At 47.9% G+C, this 16,945-nt stretch overlaps 1 long non-coding RNA gene across 1 annotated transcript; it reads right to left on the reverse strand.

The window, feature by feature from the left end:
• Positions 1-13,406: 13,406 nt before the first annotated feature.
• LOC109309580 lies at positions 13,407-15,326 on the reverse strand. The gene is made up of 3 exons (XR_002100980.1): positions 15,238-15,326; positions 14,209-14,271; positions 13,407-13,783 (listed from the first exon to the last, which is right to left on the reverse strand). It is a non-coding gene; the product is annotated as an uncharacterized LOC109309580 (long non-coding RNA).
• Positions 15,327-16,945: the final 1,619 nt, after the last annotated feature.

Genomic DNA, 16,945 nt, shown 5'->3' on the forward strand with positions numbered 1-16,945 from the left:
TTATTCCTGGTCACTCCTGGCAGCGCACGGGGGAACGGGGACTCCCCCAATACCTGCTGATCCCCCCTGACCAGTTTGTAGCAGGTCTCACTGCAAATGACATGGTGGTGGGCCCACTCTGCATGTGGTGGGAGCAGGGAGTGGGTCCTGCTCCTAGTCCTGCCTCTGCTCACCAAGCCTCTAGTGGCAATCACACTTGTGCAGGTGAAGGACAGTCCAAGCAGGTTTTTCCCCTCACCATGTGACTGCTCCACTAAGCCAGATCATCGCTAAGCTGATTAACATTTGTGCAGCTTTCAGTGCAAGATGCAACAAAGCCCTAAGGCTTCTAAGTAACTTAAACTTCAGGAGTGGAGGCCCCTTCCAGTCCTATCTCCCTAAATACTTTTTATAAAGATTATTACTAAGAAATACTTCCAAGGCAATGTCTGGGGGGAAAAAAAAACATGTTGTGCCTACATTTTTAGCCCCTAATGCCATTTTTTACACATAGTTGTAACTCTACTAATAAGCAAAGGAAATATGTTTGCATAAAAATGGCGTGACAGAGAATCAAGCCCGTTCCACTGATGTTTGAGTGACAAACCAGGGGACTTTACCATGGGGAACTTCGTCTGCACGCATTCTAGAAGCCAAGGTAAAAATAACATCAGGTTTGGATTTCTGCTTTTAGTACAGGAACTACAGCTGGCTCTCAGAAGTGATGCTACTCTACCAGTTACTGTAGTAAAAATTAAGTCATTTAAATCTAGATTTGAAGACATGCACGGTTCCTTCGTGTTACACATTTCCTTCATGTTGCATCATCACATCATGAGCCAAATTTACAGTAATAACTCACTGTCAATTCAGAATTTGGCTCCTTGTCAATTACTACAGCTTTGTGTTAAGAGACAGCAAAAGATTGCTTTTGCTGCCTATAATTTTAGAAGCATATATTAAAAAGTGGTACATTTCTCATGCATATTTTTGCAACAGACAGCAACACACAGGGTATGTGCTTGTAACTGTATGGTGTGAATATCCGCATAAATATACATGACAAAAATGTAATGCAATGGGTTCCATTGAAAAGGCATACACACTGGTGACTTTTTCTTAGCAAGTTAAATCAGACTATTCAGCTTTTTGCCAATGGTACAAATTTGGTATTACTGGACAACCCTAATCCTCAGGAATACAGGACGAGGGTCAGAGGCATAACTAAAAATTTCTGTACCCTGGATGCAGTGGCACCAGAGGCGGTAGCAGCAGCAAGGCCAGTGGCATCAGGAGCTCTCACTCTCTTACCCCTCGTGAGTCAGCACCCAGGAATGGTACCCCTTTCATCCACCTCTAGTTACCCTATTCATCAGGATCTAAAATTAGCCATGTTATAGTCCATGCTATTTTGCAAGTTCTATGGGGCTGAGTCTGACACTTTTGCCCATGTTATGAAGTATAGACTCTCACTACATAAAATGTTTTGAATTAAACTGCTCATAATTATGAACTCTTTAATATAAGATTGGTAAAATGAGGCCTCATATTTGTAGACAGTAGCCAGAAACTCTTAGGGCAGAAGCACTCAAGCTTTTTGCCTTGCAGGATGGTCCATGGGCTGCATCAAACCCCATGAGCCAAGATTCATAGATTTCAGACATTTGGGCTGGAAGGGACCCCGGAGGATCATCAAGTCCAGCCCCCTGCCTCAGCGGCAGGAAGTCAGCAGGGATCATAGGATCCCAGCAAGATAAGCATCCAAACATGTCTTGAAGGAGTTCAAAGTGGGTGTTTGAACCGCCTCCGGCGACAGTCTATTCCAAACCTTGGGGGCTCAGACAGTGAAGAAGTTCTTTCTTATGTCCAGCCTGAACCGGTCACAGTGGAGTTTGTGACTGTTCAAACAGAGCCCACCTCTGCCCCCACCTGGCCCCACATCCTAGAATTGGGTGCCTGATCCTGTGTGCAGGGTCTGGGGCTCTCCACATGTCTGGAAATGTAGCAGTGAGGAAGCAGTGCCACCACATCTACACTGCAAAATTTCCAAATCCATGGGAAGCCGGCAGGCTGGATGGCATGGCGCCTCTGGCTGGATTTGGCCCATGGGCCAGAGTTGAGCACCCCTGTCCTAGGGATACAGCAATTAGAATTTGAAACCATAGATCCTTTTTTGTGAAGTGACTGATGAGAAGTCTTTGTACAAAGCCTTTCACTTTCTGAAAGATACAGAATCTTTAACCACAACTGACCACATGACCCCATGTCCCAGGTTGCAGATGAGATGCAAACAGATAGGACTTTAACCTGTTGTGGCGTTGTCTTGATCCTTATCACTATCGTGAAGTAGAGCAGCCTCAGGATAGCGGTACTTTATGCTCTCTACCAACAGCCTCCAAGGGGCTGTTCAGTGGGATATAAAGTCACTTTGACCACATTCTGTTTTACCAGCAACATACCTTGTACTGAATAACAGAAGCTGGGGTGACAGTAGCTCTGCACCACCCAGAAATTCCTCCCAGTGGATATGTCTAGACAATGCAATGCAATGCATAGACAATTCAGGAACACTAAACCATACCCAGTCACACATCTACACATGTGCCCATGTCAGGCACAAATCTGGAGCCATCCAGGGCTGCTCCTGCCCTTCTCTGCCCTCCTGCAGAAGCCAGGGGAAGCAGGCTCTGTCTGCAGCTGCCCAGGTGCCAACCCCAGGCTGGCATGGGGCGGGGTGGGGGACAGTTTCAGGATGGCAGGGGTCTTTAGGGGCAGCCTCAAGCTGGCAGAGGGCACCAGGGAGTAGGCTTGAGCTGGCTGGGGCCTCTAGGAACAACCTCAGGCTGGCAGGGGGCACGGGTGGGTAGCTTCAGGGTAGCAGGGAGCTCTAGGGGTGGCAGGCTTGAGCTAGCAGGGGGCTCCAGGGGCAGGCTCGGGACTCTGTCCTGGGAGCCTGTGGCCAATGCACCATGGACGCTCTTCCCCCTCCACCTAGCAGCAATGACCAGGGCATCATGCCCCATGGGTGACTAGTGCTACCTTGGTCAGGGAGGGCACGTGCCCCCCCAGTGGCCAGTCAGCAACCAGAGAGGGTCCCCCCACAGCCAATCTCACCAACCAGGGGGGCAGCTGATTGCATCAACCAGGAAGCAGCCATAGCAGTCCTGGAAGTGGCCACAGTGCTTCATCCAGTGCTCCCACTCCCCAGCCGGTGCTTGCAGTGGGGGCACTGGCATTCCCGCCTGTCACCTAAGCGGGGAGTGTGGCCTGTCAGGGGATGCACCAGCATTCTCAAAGGATGCACATGCACCCCTATGCACCGCCTATGCAATGCCACTGCTGTGTCCAAAAGGTGCTTGCTGACCACCTCCTCCTCCACCCACCACAAAGTGCCTGGGTGGCAATGCACACTACAGACAATTTGCAACAAACACAGAACTTCCCTCCATCACACAATAACAGACACCCCCCTCACAACACCAGACCCCCTCCTTCCCTCCCTCCCCAACAGCACACTCCTTCTCTCCCTCCCTCCCAGCAAGGCACCCCTCCCTAACCCCAATATACACCACCAATAAAGGACCTGCACCCCATGCATGTACAGTCAGCTGGCAGGGGGAGAACAGTGAGGTGGAGGTACCTACAGCATGAATCCCAGGTAGAGGCACCCAGTACCCTGCCCTCTGCAGCCACCACCTTAGGTGTGGATGTCACAGCAAACCCCGCTGGCTGGAGGCCCAGAGGCAAGAGCAAGCACTGCCCAGCCCACTCAGCCCTCTCCCCCTTCTCCTTCATGGGGCCAGACCCAGCAGGGCCCTTGTGGGGAGCTAGCCCAGCCAGCTTGGGGGCCACACAATAGGAGGGCGAGCAGCAAGCAGGACCCTGGCAGGGGGCCAGGCTGCTGGGGGACCAGGAATGAAGGCAGGGGGCCTTGGCCTCTGCAAGTGGCATTGCACCTCCTCCCATGCTAAGCAGGGAGCTAGACGCTGGCCTGCAGGGAGCTGCTAGGTGCCAGAGCTGGAAGCTGGATGGTGGGAGGCACGAAGGTGACCACCAGGGCAAGCACAGCTTCTAGGATGAAGTAACCCTTCTTGGTCACTTACACCACGCAGTGCACCAGAGCACTCTGGTCCTTCTCAGCCTCGACCAACCACTCCAGGAGGGTGAGGTGCCTCTCCTAGAACATGAGTCCCCCTCCTTGAAAGCAAGGTGTACCTGGTTCCTCTCCTGCTCCCTCTCCAGGTCCTAGGTTCACCAAGCCTGAGAGTCCTCAAGGCACTCCTGCCCAACAGTGACTAGCCACTCCAGCAGTGCTGTGCAGTCCTGGGTCCAGTGCTGACAAAGCATGCAGAAGGCACCTGCAGATGGTGGTGGCATCCTTTGGGCCCCATCTCCACCCATGGCTAGTGGGTCTCCCCAGCGTGCAGCTGCTGGTCCCGCAGAGAGGGGACAGAGGCTCTTTGTGAGACTTTACAACAGATGCTGACCTGTGTAAGGGCCCACCCAGCCAACTTGCCATGGTCCCTGGGCACCTATGCATGCACAACCCATGAACAGAGGGTGGCTGCCCACAGCCCCTCAGTACAGTGCATATTATTTCTGCCCAGTGTGGGCAGGTAGGCTGCTTGCCACAGGTAGCCTGCCTTCCCTACCTAGGCTGAGCCAGGGCTGGCCCCGGCTCGGAGCTGCCACAGTGGCTCCAGACCAACTCCCGACCCCACTTTTCCCTACAAGCCAGGCAGTTTGCTCCTGTGACCCTGGGATGATGGTGCCCGGTTCTGGGGGTGAGGGGCTCCCACCTGACTAAGATCCAGAGCTAGTTTTTCCCCCTTTCCCTGGCAGTCATCTCCAGAGAAGCACTCCAAGCCAGCACCCGCACCGTGCGTGGCCTGTGCCCCAAGCATGCTCCTGGCCAGTCACCCAGGCTTGCTCAGATGAGCTGTTTCAGCAGACTAAGGGGTGCCAGACCCACTACACCCTACTATTGCTGATTGGGATGGTTCCCTGGGCACAACGTAGTATGGGGCCTTCATCTTCAAGGGTGCCCCAGGAAAGCTTGCACTTTCCTGCAATGTGCGCCACCTGGAGGAGTATCTCTGCCTATGCTGTGAGTGCCTGACCCCCGCACCTGAGGAGATCACAGTTGCCATCGGTGAGTTCCCTTGCATGTGACAGGCCCCTGGCTGCCTAGCGGGAAGCATGCAGGGCACTCAAAGACCTGAACTGCCTGCTGCCTCCATGTGTGGTGAGGGATGGGAGATTCCAGCAGACAAGAGGGAGCTTGGCCAGGCAAGGTAGGGAGGGAAGGGCCCCCCCCACCGTGTGGGGTGCCTGGCTCCAGGTGTGCAGCCCGGGAGTGGGCAGGTGAACTGGCATGGGCATGGGTAGCCACAGCACCCCCTCCCACCTCCTGGCCCTGGTCCCTATGTGGGGCTTACTGGGCAGATGTGGCAGACACTGCCAGCAGTTGGACTCAGTCCCTGGCTGCAGTGAAGTGGTCCAGCTGACTGCAATGTCCTGGGATATCAAACCCTGGTGCCTGGCCACCTGGGCACTGGCCCCCTCTGGGCAGGAGCTGGAGCTGCATAGTGATGGGGCCACTTGTGGCTTGTCCTCAATGCCGGGGGCCCACTGGTGGAGTAGCTGGGGTAGGTGGTGGCCCAAGCTGCCTGAACTGCTGGGTGCAGCCAAGGGTGAGGACTGTGCTGGGACCTGGTGCTGGTGTCCCAAGCAGCCCTGCCCCTGCCCTCCTGTACTTAGTGGGCCCTGGCACAGGCTCCGGTGCCCTCCCATGCTAGAGGACATGTGGCATGTCTCACCAGGATCTGTTGGGTGAATGTGGTCCAGCTCACACGGAAAAGGAATGCTCCTGCATGCCGATGGTCTGGTGGTCCTGGACATGGACCCACTGTGCCTCAGGGCCTCCACCTTTACTTGGCACTGCCGTCTACGCTCCTGCATTTGCATGGCTCTAGCTGTATAGATGTGCAAATTGGCTCTTCTTGCCCTACTGAATTGCCTCTGGACTTCCATGTCCCTCACAAATTGCTATCATATCCACTATATCTTCCTAGGTCCAATTTGGCCTCCAGGCCTGGGTCTCTACTGGCAGTAGGTGCCAGAGGCCTTGGGTGGTCAGGCTAGGGTTCTGGGTGGCACTGTCAGGTGGCACATGCCTGCTGGCTTGGGACATGGTGCCCAGGAGGTGGACTCCACCCAGCAGGAGTCATGGGCTCGGGCTGGGAGATCACTGTCTTCCAGCCTGAGCTCCACGGCCACAAGGCTTGGGCTGGGAGACCATTATCTCCCAGCAGTGGCTCTGCAACCATGGGGATGCTGCTGGGAGATGTTTATCTTCTACCATGTGCCCCACAGTCAGGGAGCTCAGGCTGGGACTCCCTTTGGGCAGTCCCCAGCTAGCCATGGGGCTTAGAAAGAGCTGGAGGGGTGAGGCAGGTTCCATCCCCTTTCTGCCAGTGGGGCAGCTAACAGCAACTTAGCTGCTAGCTGCCCCACTGACAGATCGGGGAAGGGGGCAGGGACCTGCCCCTCCCCTGCAGCTCTTTCCAAGGTCCATGTCCCTGAGGGAGTCAGGGCCAAGAGCAGTAGCAGGCAGCTCCGCCCCAGCATCAGGCAGCTCCTCCCTCCTCCCGACTGTCTCCTGGCCCAGTTCTCCCTGTCAGCCTCTGGTCTAGCACCCAGGAGGAGCCTTGACCTCCACCCAGTGGTGGCAGGGGAACATTGCAGGGCTGCAGGGAACTGGGAGCAAATCTTCTCCCTAATGTATAGACACCTACCCAAAACCCTTACTATGCAGTATTTTACTACACAGTAAATCTAGGCTGGAGTAAATGCATGTGCAGATGCACCCAATATGCAACTGCTATATACTACCAGATTGGTACAAAACAGCCAGGGGCACTGTGGACTTGAGGCTTGGCATGTGAACACATTAGCATCTACTGAGAGAGAGGAAAAGTATACTTTCCCTTCCCAAAGGGCTGTTCATCTGAGGTCTCTTGTCTCTTTCACAGCATCAACTGATTACTGCACAGAGGTGTTACAACTTTCACAGTGTTTAGCATGATGGGGTCCAGGTCTATGACTAGGGCTCCCAGGCACCATGTTAATATAAGTGATAAATCATAATAATTCTCATTTCACAGATGGAAGCACATTAGGTTAAGGCCAACGTTTTCAGAAAGCCCAGATGTTTTCAAACCCCTCTGCTTAAAAACTAGACTGGAAAGGCAGCATGGGCCTAGTAGGCAGGTCATTTCTCTAGAGTTGTACTGTATGGCCTGAAGGAAGTGCCCATATCTCTGTGTCACTACTTTGTCTATTTAATTTGTATGTTCTTTCAGGGACTGTTTCATACAACATGCATGAGTTGGAGCCCCAAGGCATTACTATAACACAAACTACACCATGATCTATCACCACCTTGGCCTAATATGCCATATTTTCTCACTTACAACATGACCTAGAATAAATATACACCTTGTTTTTGAAAGGCAGAGTGAAGAAAAAATATTTGTCCAGAGTTATGGCTGCACAGAGCAGGAAAAGAGCCTAGTTCAACTCACTCCCCCTCTCTTTCCTGCTTAACTAAAAACTGAAACCCTAGCTGCTGCTGAAGACTAGTCTCAATGTGTGGATCTATGATTTTGAAAAGAGCTAAAGAGTCTCCAGGGCTGCAAAATAAGAGGAGAGATACCAGGAGCAGCTAGCAGACAACAAAATTTCCTTAAGAAAGGTTAGCTTGAGACATGGAACATTAAGACTATTAAAAAGGAGAGATGATCATTAACACCTTTAGAGTGAAGAACAGTTAAGTCAATTGACTCCCTCAGTTGCCTGAATAGTAATGCCACTGCTGCTGCATTGTGGGGCAGGAACCCCAGAAAGGATGCTTCTATTCTGGGCAAAAAATCAGATTCCCTGCTTAATCCACACACCCCAATTTTGGAAAGCTGCTTTTTGGGGAAACTGTGTGTGATATGAAAGTAAATATAGTATGTATTCTCCCACAAATGTAAATACTGACATACATATGCAAATAAGGTATTAAAACTGTGGCAGGCTAGCTGGTGGGCTCACCAGCAACCCAGGTTGTTGGCTTGAGCTCGAATGGCTCAGGCCAATTGGTGGGGGCATTTCCCTCACCTACCAATCAAGAGGCAAGAGGCAGGCTTGACCCAGGGATGAAATGAAGAAGAGGACTTTGAGGAACTAATCCCTCAAGCTTTCTCATTGGTCTGTTTTCAGTCTGGGAGTAGAGCCTTCAGAAGGGATAAAAGCCCCATGCCCAGCTTCAGCAAGGGACAAAGGGCTGCAGAAGAGACAGGGGACCTGACTAGCGGGATGGAGCTATTGCCCCAGAAGCACCCTGAAGATGCCTCCACTGAGAGGGAAGCAGCAGGCTGCTGCATCTGAGCCCCAGCATCAGTGCACAGAGTCCAGAGGAAGCTGAAGAAACCTCATGGCTTCATGAGACAATGCAGGTTCCCCCTCCCTGCAAGAAGCATGAGCCCCACGGTGTACAGAATGGTGCCTGGGAGGAAGCTCAAAGGACCCTGCAGCTGTACAAGGCAAAACCGGTCCCCACCCCTGCAAGTGGCAGAAGCCCCATGGTGCACAGAACTGGGAGGGAGCCCCACAGTACACAGAGTGGTACATGGGGCCTGGATGGAGCTGAAGGGACCCCATGGCTGCACAAGGCAGTGTGGATCCTCATCCCTGCATGGAGTCCCTCAGTGCACAGAGCGGTGACAGGCCAGGTGAATGCACAAGGCAGCTCAGGCCTTTCTGCAGGAAGCAACAGCAGAACATAACGACCATCCCAGCAAGTGGGGAAGCCTCCACAGCCAACCTACCAACAGAGAGACAAGCCAAGCCCATCAAAACTGCTGGGAGTCATAAATTACCCAGGAAGGGGACTGCCCAAGGAGGAGGAAAAGACGATTTCTGCAGGTCCTTCCCCTTTTGGTGATCAAAGGGGTGGGTGGGGGAGACACATTTGTGGCAGGCAGGAGTTAAGGGCCCTGTTCATCAGGGGGTGGCTTCATGGTCACTGAGCCATTCTAGTCATGAGGGCTAGAGGTGGGTAACAGTGTTTCTTTATGGTAATCTGTACTTTTTCCCTGGCATTATTCCTTCCCTTTGGGCACAATTGCTGTACCATTGTTGTCGTCCTTGTTCCTTATATTGTTGGGACCTTCACTGTAAACTTGCATACTGTAATGTTGTATTATGAGATGCTTATGAACTGCCTTGTTCTGCCTACTAGTGGATCAGTTGCTTAAGGGCCTGCTACAGCATCCCTTATTCAATATTTGCTTTCATTGTGTTTGTTATCCTAACATATTACATTTTATTAATGTCATCTCACTTATGCATGTTTAAACCATTGTTTTATCCCTACCAGGTTTCATCTGCTGACCTATTGTTTAACTTGTATTTTACTGCTGATTGTTTCCTTGCCTGCTACCTGGAAGACCTGCTGAGGGCAGGGGAAAACCACTGAGGGTCAAGACCTGTGATGATATAGTGCCTTCATCTGCCATACCCAGCTGAGATTGCCCGACTACAAGTTTAATAAGAGTTACTGTCCTTGTAAACTTACATCTGTAAATAGTATATATATGTACATTTTTAATAAGTTTTATTGATACTGCACTGTAAATGAAATATGTAAATAGTTAAGCATCACTGGGTATCCCTGGTCTTTGCTCTGCAGAGGAGGGAGGTGAGCTGGCCTAATGCTAGGCAGTCACACTCCAACACCACATTCATGCCCTCTAACATCCTTTCAGTTGAAGAAGGGGTACCAGCCACCTACCACCCAGGCAACAAAATAGTCGATACAAATGGCTGAACATCTGTGGACTTAATTGGTTTATCAAAAGTTTATTTAAATATATGTTTGGTCAAATTTTCTCTCATGAATACCTTGTTTGTTACCATGGGAAATTTCAGGTAAGGAAAGGAAGAGCCATCTGTTTTATTTTTGTGAAAAAGAACATGTACAACAGAATGGATTTTTTCCACTGGTCTTTTTTCCACTTCCAGGTTCACAGCAAGTACTTGGCCATTAGATATATTTTCTCCTGCCCTCCATAAACACCTCTCCATTAGAGGGAGTCAAAACTTGAAAGGAAGGTGAGACAGACCAGAAAGGAAAAGGATAACCTATGCCAGCTAGCAAAAGGAAAGTGGCACCAGCTGCAGAATGGAATGAATTCATTCACTTTGCAAGGAACAAATATTGGAGTTCTCTTTCTCTCGGTCTTCATACAACTTACTCCACCCTAGTATTTGAAGATATCTTTACACCACATCCTCAGCACTCTTGCAAAGGAAGCTTTTGAGAATGTTCCACCCATCTGCTCCTGCTTGCACCTAGAAAACCCAGAAATACAGGGCTGAAGCTACTCTGGAGGTATCCATAGTTTCTAGAGTAGCCATGGGAAAATTCCTAAACCAACTTCATCACTGTATTTCAGGTTTGGCACATGTGAGTAGGAGCAGGTAGATGGGACATGCTTGAGTGCAGTCTTCTTTGAAAACACCAGGGACAATTTGTAGGACCCATACACATTAATGTTTTGGGCCTCCATACACATTAATAAAACTACTCTCTGAACATCCCTAGGAAGGAAGGAACTACTACTACCCCTACTACACTAATGGATAGCTGAAGTGCAGAAATATTGAGGTGCTTTGCCCCAGATAACCCAGGAAGCCTATGGCAGTACAAGGAACTAAAATTAGATAGTCTGTGCGCCCAGCTACAAATGAAGAGGGTTGGGTTTGCAACAAAAATAGAAAGAATCACATGTGAAATGTGTTAAAATCTTAGGTGTAAAAACAACATGCAAACTCACAAGATTTGCTTAGCCAACTCCATGAAAACACAGAAGACTGGACTTCAAGTCTAATCTGGATTTTATAGAATAAGCACATGTTGCATATAACAGGCATCACAATTATCTTCTGAGATGAAGGAAAAAGTCTTAGTCTAGAAATAGATATCACCAAATAAAGTGGATCACCTGTGATGGGATATGCCCCATCACAGCTGATCCACTTCATTGGGCGGAACACACATAGCTTGTTGTCCTATCCATTGACCATGCAGAAAAAAAAGGACAATATGCTCTCCTGGGAATTAAGGGGCGCAAACCTGCATATGCTGGGAATTCCCATGCAATATCAGCCCCCTCAAATCATGGGAATACCTGCCTCGCTGTCTTGCTTGCAGAAACATATGCCTGGGAATTGGTAGGATGCACGTCCATAAGCAGGCAAAGTCAGGGTTTCCCCACTTCCAGAAACATGCCCCCAGGATTTCCAGGGTGCATCTCCAAAAGTAGGGAAAGTCAGGGCTTCCCTGCTTCTAGAGATGACACTCATGGGATCTCCAGGGTGCCTCACTGTATGGGAATTACCAGGGTACACAGGCCAGGACCCCTCAAGCTATGGGAGAACATGTCACCCATTATCCCACAGGATTAATTCAGGAGGCAAATCATGTTTTACCCAGTCAAGCAAAGCAGCTGTGCTAGGATACATCCTATCACAGATAATCCACTTTATTTGGTGGCATCTATTTCTAGCCTAAAACCTTCTTTCTTCCCAACAGCTAGTTGTAATGCTGACTACATGCAGCATGTACTTGTTCTATAAACCTAGGCAGGTATTTCCAGGACTTAAGAGATGATATCGGAGCTCTCAAACCCTGAAGCACCTGCCTGGAGTGGCTGGGCAGCTCCAGGCTGCCAGTACCCTCCTACCAGAAAGTAAACAGACACCTGCTGCTAAATAGGAGTACAAACTGATACCACATTTGTAAGCCCAATGTGACAAGAAATGCAGATGCCTGTTTGCTTGACCTTTGTACCACCAGAAAATTTTTTATGGTGGCACAAAGGCTACTAAAGGGAATGTCTGTTTTCACCCTTAGCAATTCATTTACAAACACCAAGATAAGATAGCAACCTCCACATTAAGTTATTAGCCATTTTCTCTGCCACAGAAAATCTTTTGTACAGGAGGTGAGTCATGGACATAGTCTGTGTATTGTGTGTTAGGAAAGGTCATGCTAGGCCATCTATTTTCAAACACATGCCCCTATTGAAAGATGTGGGAGAGAGAAAACAAGGCAGTTCATTGGGACACTGTCCAAAATGCAGAGGCTTTTTTACCCTTTGTTTACTCAACACTTACCTAATGCATCATCCTATGTCATTACTGTATGTGCTGCTCTTTATATCTCCCCATCCTGCATTATTTATTATTTATTTATTATCATGGTGCAGGTGTTATCCAGTACGACCCAGATGCACCAGCAACCGTAACTCACCTCTTTAAGAACCCCCATATGTCTGTTACCACAACAGCCACACAACCAACTAGAAGCATTGTCAAATTTGCTCCCTTAAGCGCAACCAACAATTGCCACTTGATATTTATCCTTTGTAAGGGACATCCCTGAGGCAAGTCAGTTGTATTTGGATCCTGCCACCTTTATTAACAGTCCTTCTGTATTCTTAAGTCATCAGCTAGTCTAGGACTAGTCATATAAGATTTACTTATGCAGGTAGTAAAGGACAATACCTCTCATTTACCATATACACCAATATACAAGGTATGATTCTTTTAAAATGCTCTCTTTAGCCATCCTCCCTTAGTACAGTGTATTTTATCAGGTAGCTACACACTTGCCAATTTATTTTGCTCCCATTTTCACCCTCCTTTGTCTTTATTTTCTTTTCCTCTCTCTTATGATTGTGGTTTAGCTCATTCATGTTGTGGAATGTAAAACATGTTGTTTATTAGTCTACTTTTGTTTCCTCTTTGTTCATGATGTTTGCTTTCAGGCAGAAAATGCTTGGGGATTTTTTTCTTGCCCCAAACATTTCTTATCACCTTTAAAAAAATTAATCTTGCATTTGTTTCATGACAGTTTCATGCCTCATTAGGGGACACGATCATGACTTTCTCTGCTGGCATTCTTGAGTTGTTTGTTTACTTTATTCTGATACGACTTTCCTTTTGTTGTTCCCCCCCTACCACATTATTCCTAATCCTAACCCATCTTGCTGCCATGTACTGGTAGAACAGATTGCAGATAGCAACAGATTCTTAGCAAATCATTCCCTTGTTAATGAGTATTACCTCCTCAGATGCAGGCAAATATCAATGGTACTAGAACAACTCCGACATCCATGAGACTACTCGTACAGGTAAATGTTTACTGGAGTGAGAGAAAGTTCCATAAGGGACAGCAAGACAAGAGAACTTAGAGCTGAGTGGTTTCATTCACGTTTGGAAGAGATTAGCAACACAAAGGCCTGCACGCATTTCATTCTTGTCTATTTATTCAGTGCGTCTTGCTGGGGTTCCCTACCTTCAGCTTTACCTGGTATAATTCTCTTGACTTTAGGTGGAGGTAAGCAGAGTCTTGTTTTACAATAGCATGAAAGGAGAAGCCAGTGGTTTACAAGTCTAGACCTGTTGCACATCTTTGGATATGTGGACAGCTTATTACCACGGATTTGCATACAAAAGTATTCATCTATGAACAGCTACATCCAGGTAGCAGAATAGTTGTGTCTGACCTCCAGTATTTGAAGATAGCTATAGAAAAAAGCCTGCAGCAGCACCACTAAGATCAGTCAATGATATTATATAATATGTTGTACAATATTGCAGTTAAATACAGATGAGGAAAGGAAGTTCCAGGTGCTGACATCTTGAGAATGAGTCATATGATGGCCTATTTTATTATGTCTGGAGAGGGCTTACAGCTTTGCATTTTTTAAATGGGAGATGGGGACATTTCTGAAAAATGTTCTCATGAAAAAGTAATTGTGATTTCCGAAAAGGAATTTTCATGGAAGTTTTGTAAAATGCTTCCTTGATTTTCCACGTATATTTTCAAATATACTTGGTTTACCTAGGTGAATCAATAACAATATCACAGAACTAAAAGCTGCTATTGAGTCTTTGAAACCCTAAGGTTGTACAGAGAGCAAGGAAGCCACATGAAGAATGGAGCTTCATGTTTGTTTTTTTCATCCATCTAATAAAAAGGCAAATAATTTCCCCCAATAAGAAACAAAGTACCATATAAAACACAGACTAGAATATTACAGTCAGGAAAACTCCTTCTCCAAAACCTCAAATTCAAAAGCAATTCATCTCACTTCACTCCAATCCACTCACCCGTCTCTGACCCGATGGAGCCCCTGGCCCATACCAGCCTCACCTTCCAACCTCATTCTTTATCTCCAAAGAAAAATAAATTATTTCTCCATATTCCATCCCATCCCATCCCACATCCACTCCCTTTTCATTGTTTCTCTCTACCAAAGAACAATGCTGAAGGATGACCCAGGGCAGCTCACAGTCTTTATAAAGCCTGTAGCCTGGCTAGACCCCTCCCCTTTCCAGCTTAGGGAGTGGTGCCCACTCTGTGGGCCAGTCCTCCGTTCTGTCCTTGGCCCCCAGAGTTGGGGGTAGGGCAGCAATGTTAACAACCCCCATTTGGGGAGACAGTCATTAGAACACTCACCCAAGATGAGGAGGCTGCAAGTTCTATTTCCTCCTGTGCCCAAAGGGAATCACATCCACATCTCCTGCTTCCTGCCCAAACCACCAGGCTACAGGCCAATTTATAAAGCGAGTGGGAGGGAAGAAACTCTCCACCTTTCTTGTCAAGCTGTAACACTTTGCAGAAAAGAATTTAAACATTCTTTGGGCCAGAAGAAGGAAAAGAGAGGGAGAGAAAGACATGCAAGAGTTAGAATAATTGGTGTTGCCTAGCAAACTTACTTGTGAAAGGTATGCATAGGTTCCAGGCCCTGCTTCAGTTTTACACATTTTATGCACAACATCTACTGGACTTCTGAATAAGCAGCTCTTGCCTAACTTTTAAGTGTTCCACATGCTCTTCAGACCCAATCTCTTATTTCCAGTCTCAGCTTGAAGGCAACTAATTAAGCTTGGTTCTACCTGTGACTTTCCCCCACAAAAAAGCTTCCAGTAGGGTAGATCCCTAGGGAATCTATCATAGCTTGTTGCCCAAAGCAAAAGTATTTTTGTTAACAATGGATGACAGTGGCGGGGGATGAGATTATTAAAAGGAAGAGAAAATTTATGATTCCACAGTCATAGAAATCAGCAGGGACAGACATCATCCATATAGGACATGGTTGATCAGGGCTAAGAAACATGTAAGAACCATGTTCTTACCTGGAGAAGATAGGAAGTGGAGGATCATTTTGATTTAACACAGAAATCCATCAAGTTGCAGAGAATTCATTTTGACCCAGTGAATTTGGTTTATACAATACTGAATTTGGTTTATACAATATATTCCTGCTGAACACAGGAAAAGTAACACCTATAATCATACATGCACTTTCCATTGTCAGAGGCCATGGATACATCCACATAACACATTGCCCTCAAAAATAGGGGAGTAGCTCAGGTAGAGCTCTGAACCAATACAATTCATGCTGCTTCCACTGCCTGAGGTAGCTCAGGTATCTCCACACAACACTATGTCATGGTAGCAGCCCTGCCCACACCGGCCTCTCAGAGTCTCACCCTGCTGCTTTGCCAATTGTAATTGTTTTAAGGAAAGACTGCCTTCCAAGGCCAACGCACTCCAGGCCTTCCACCTAGTTCTGCTCCTCCTCAGGCTCAGCTCTGCCCTGAACAGGACTCCTCTTTTTTCTCAGTTTTGGCCCACTTGACTCAGGGCTCTAACCCTAAAGTACACAGCTTCTGTCAAGGACTCTGACTCTGCTGGCCTTAACTACCTTATGGGCTACAGTCATGGCCTCTTGCTACCCCTGTAGCCACACCCATACCTCACAGATGTTACTCTGTCTTCTTGGGCACCTAGTCCTCTAACACTGCCCTCTCATGCTCCAGGCTCATTGGCTCTAGTCTACCCTGAATCTCTAACACTGGGCCCCTGGCCCTGTAGTAGGTTCAGCCCACCCTAAACCCCCAACTCTACAGAGCTGTTATCTCCCACTGCTTAGCTTCAGCCCCACACAGCCCACCAGATCCCGGTGTCCCTTCTTTAACAGCATAGGATCCACCTTCAGCAAGAGGCAGAAACAGACAAAGCTCTTTAGCTTAGGAGCCAGGCTTTTAGTATTCTGAAGTGCCATCCCTTTTGGTCACATGACTCCACCTTGCCCAGGGGTTTCCAATCAACCCAATTCTGCTCTGATTTACTGCAGTTTAGCCACTGAGCTGCAGTTATCTCCCTCTTACCTGCTTGAAGCTCTTTCTGCTTATACCTGTGCAGTTAGCATTCCTGAAGTCCCCCCATTGCACTTTAACTCCTAACTGTGGCTTCCCCTAGCTGTTTACTTTGCAGCTGAATCTTGCTCAACTACCTACTTGATTGTAACTCTTTGGTGCTCATTTCCTACTCTTCAAGTAGCAGGGGCTATGGGACACTGCTACAGCTATGTAGATACAACCTATATAAAAGAAACAAAAGACACAGCCAATTATGATTGCATCCAAGCTGACCAAACAAGAATTTATGAACATTTGTGATAGTCAAAATTTCAATACTGAAGTTTGAAGTTAAATAGCAAAATTCTGAGATATTTTGAGCAAAATCCCAAATATATTTGATCAGTTGTCTTCTATTTGTATAAGAGGAAGAGCATAATATCATTGGGAGTCACCACTAGGTAGTATTTCTTCCTATTACTGCTTATTTGCTACCTACATGTTACACCCAAACAAAACTGGACGGGAAGAGGGCCAATGTGGTTCCCAACTTCAAAAAGGGGAGGAAGGAGGACCTGAGAAACTATAGGCCAGTTAGTCTTACCTCGATCCTGGGTAAGGTTTTTGAGAGAATTATCCTGGTACATGTCCACGAGGGGCCAGCAGGGGAGATTATGCTTAGGGGCAACCAACACGGGTT

Source organism: Crocodylus porosus, unplaced genomic scaffold (genome assembly GCF_001723895.1).
Source record: "Crocodylus porosus isolate Cpor-Errol unplaced genomic scaffold, CroPor_comp1, whole genome shotgun sequence".
In the NCBI taxonomy this organism is placed as follows: domain Eukaryota; kingdom Metazoa; phylum Chordata; order Crocodylia; family Crocodylidae; genus Crocodylus; species Crocodylus porosus.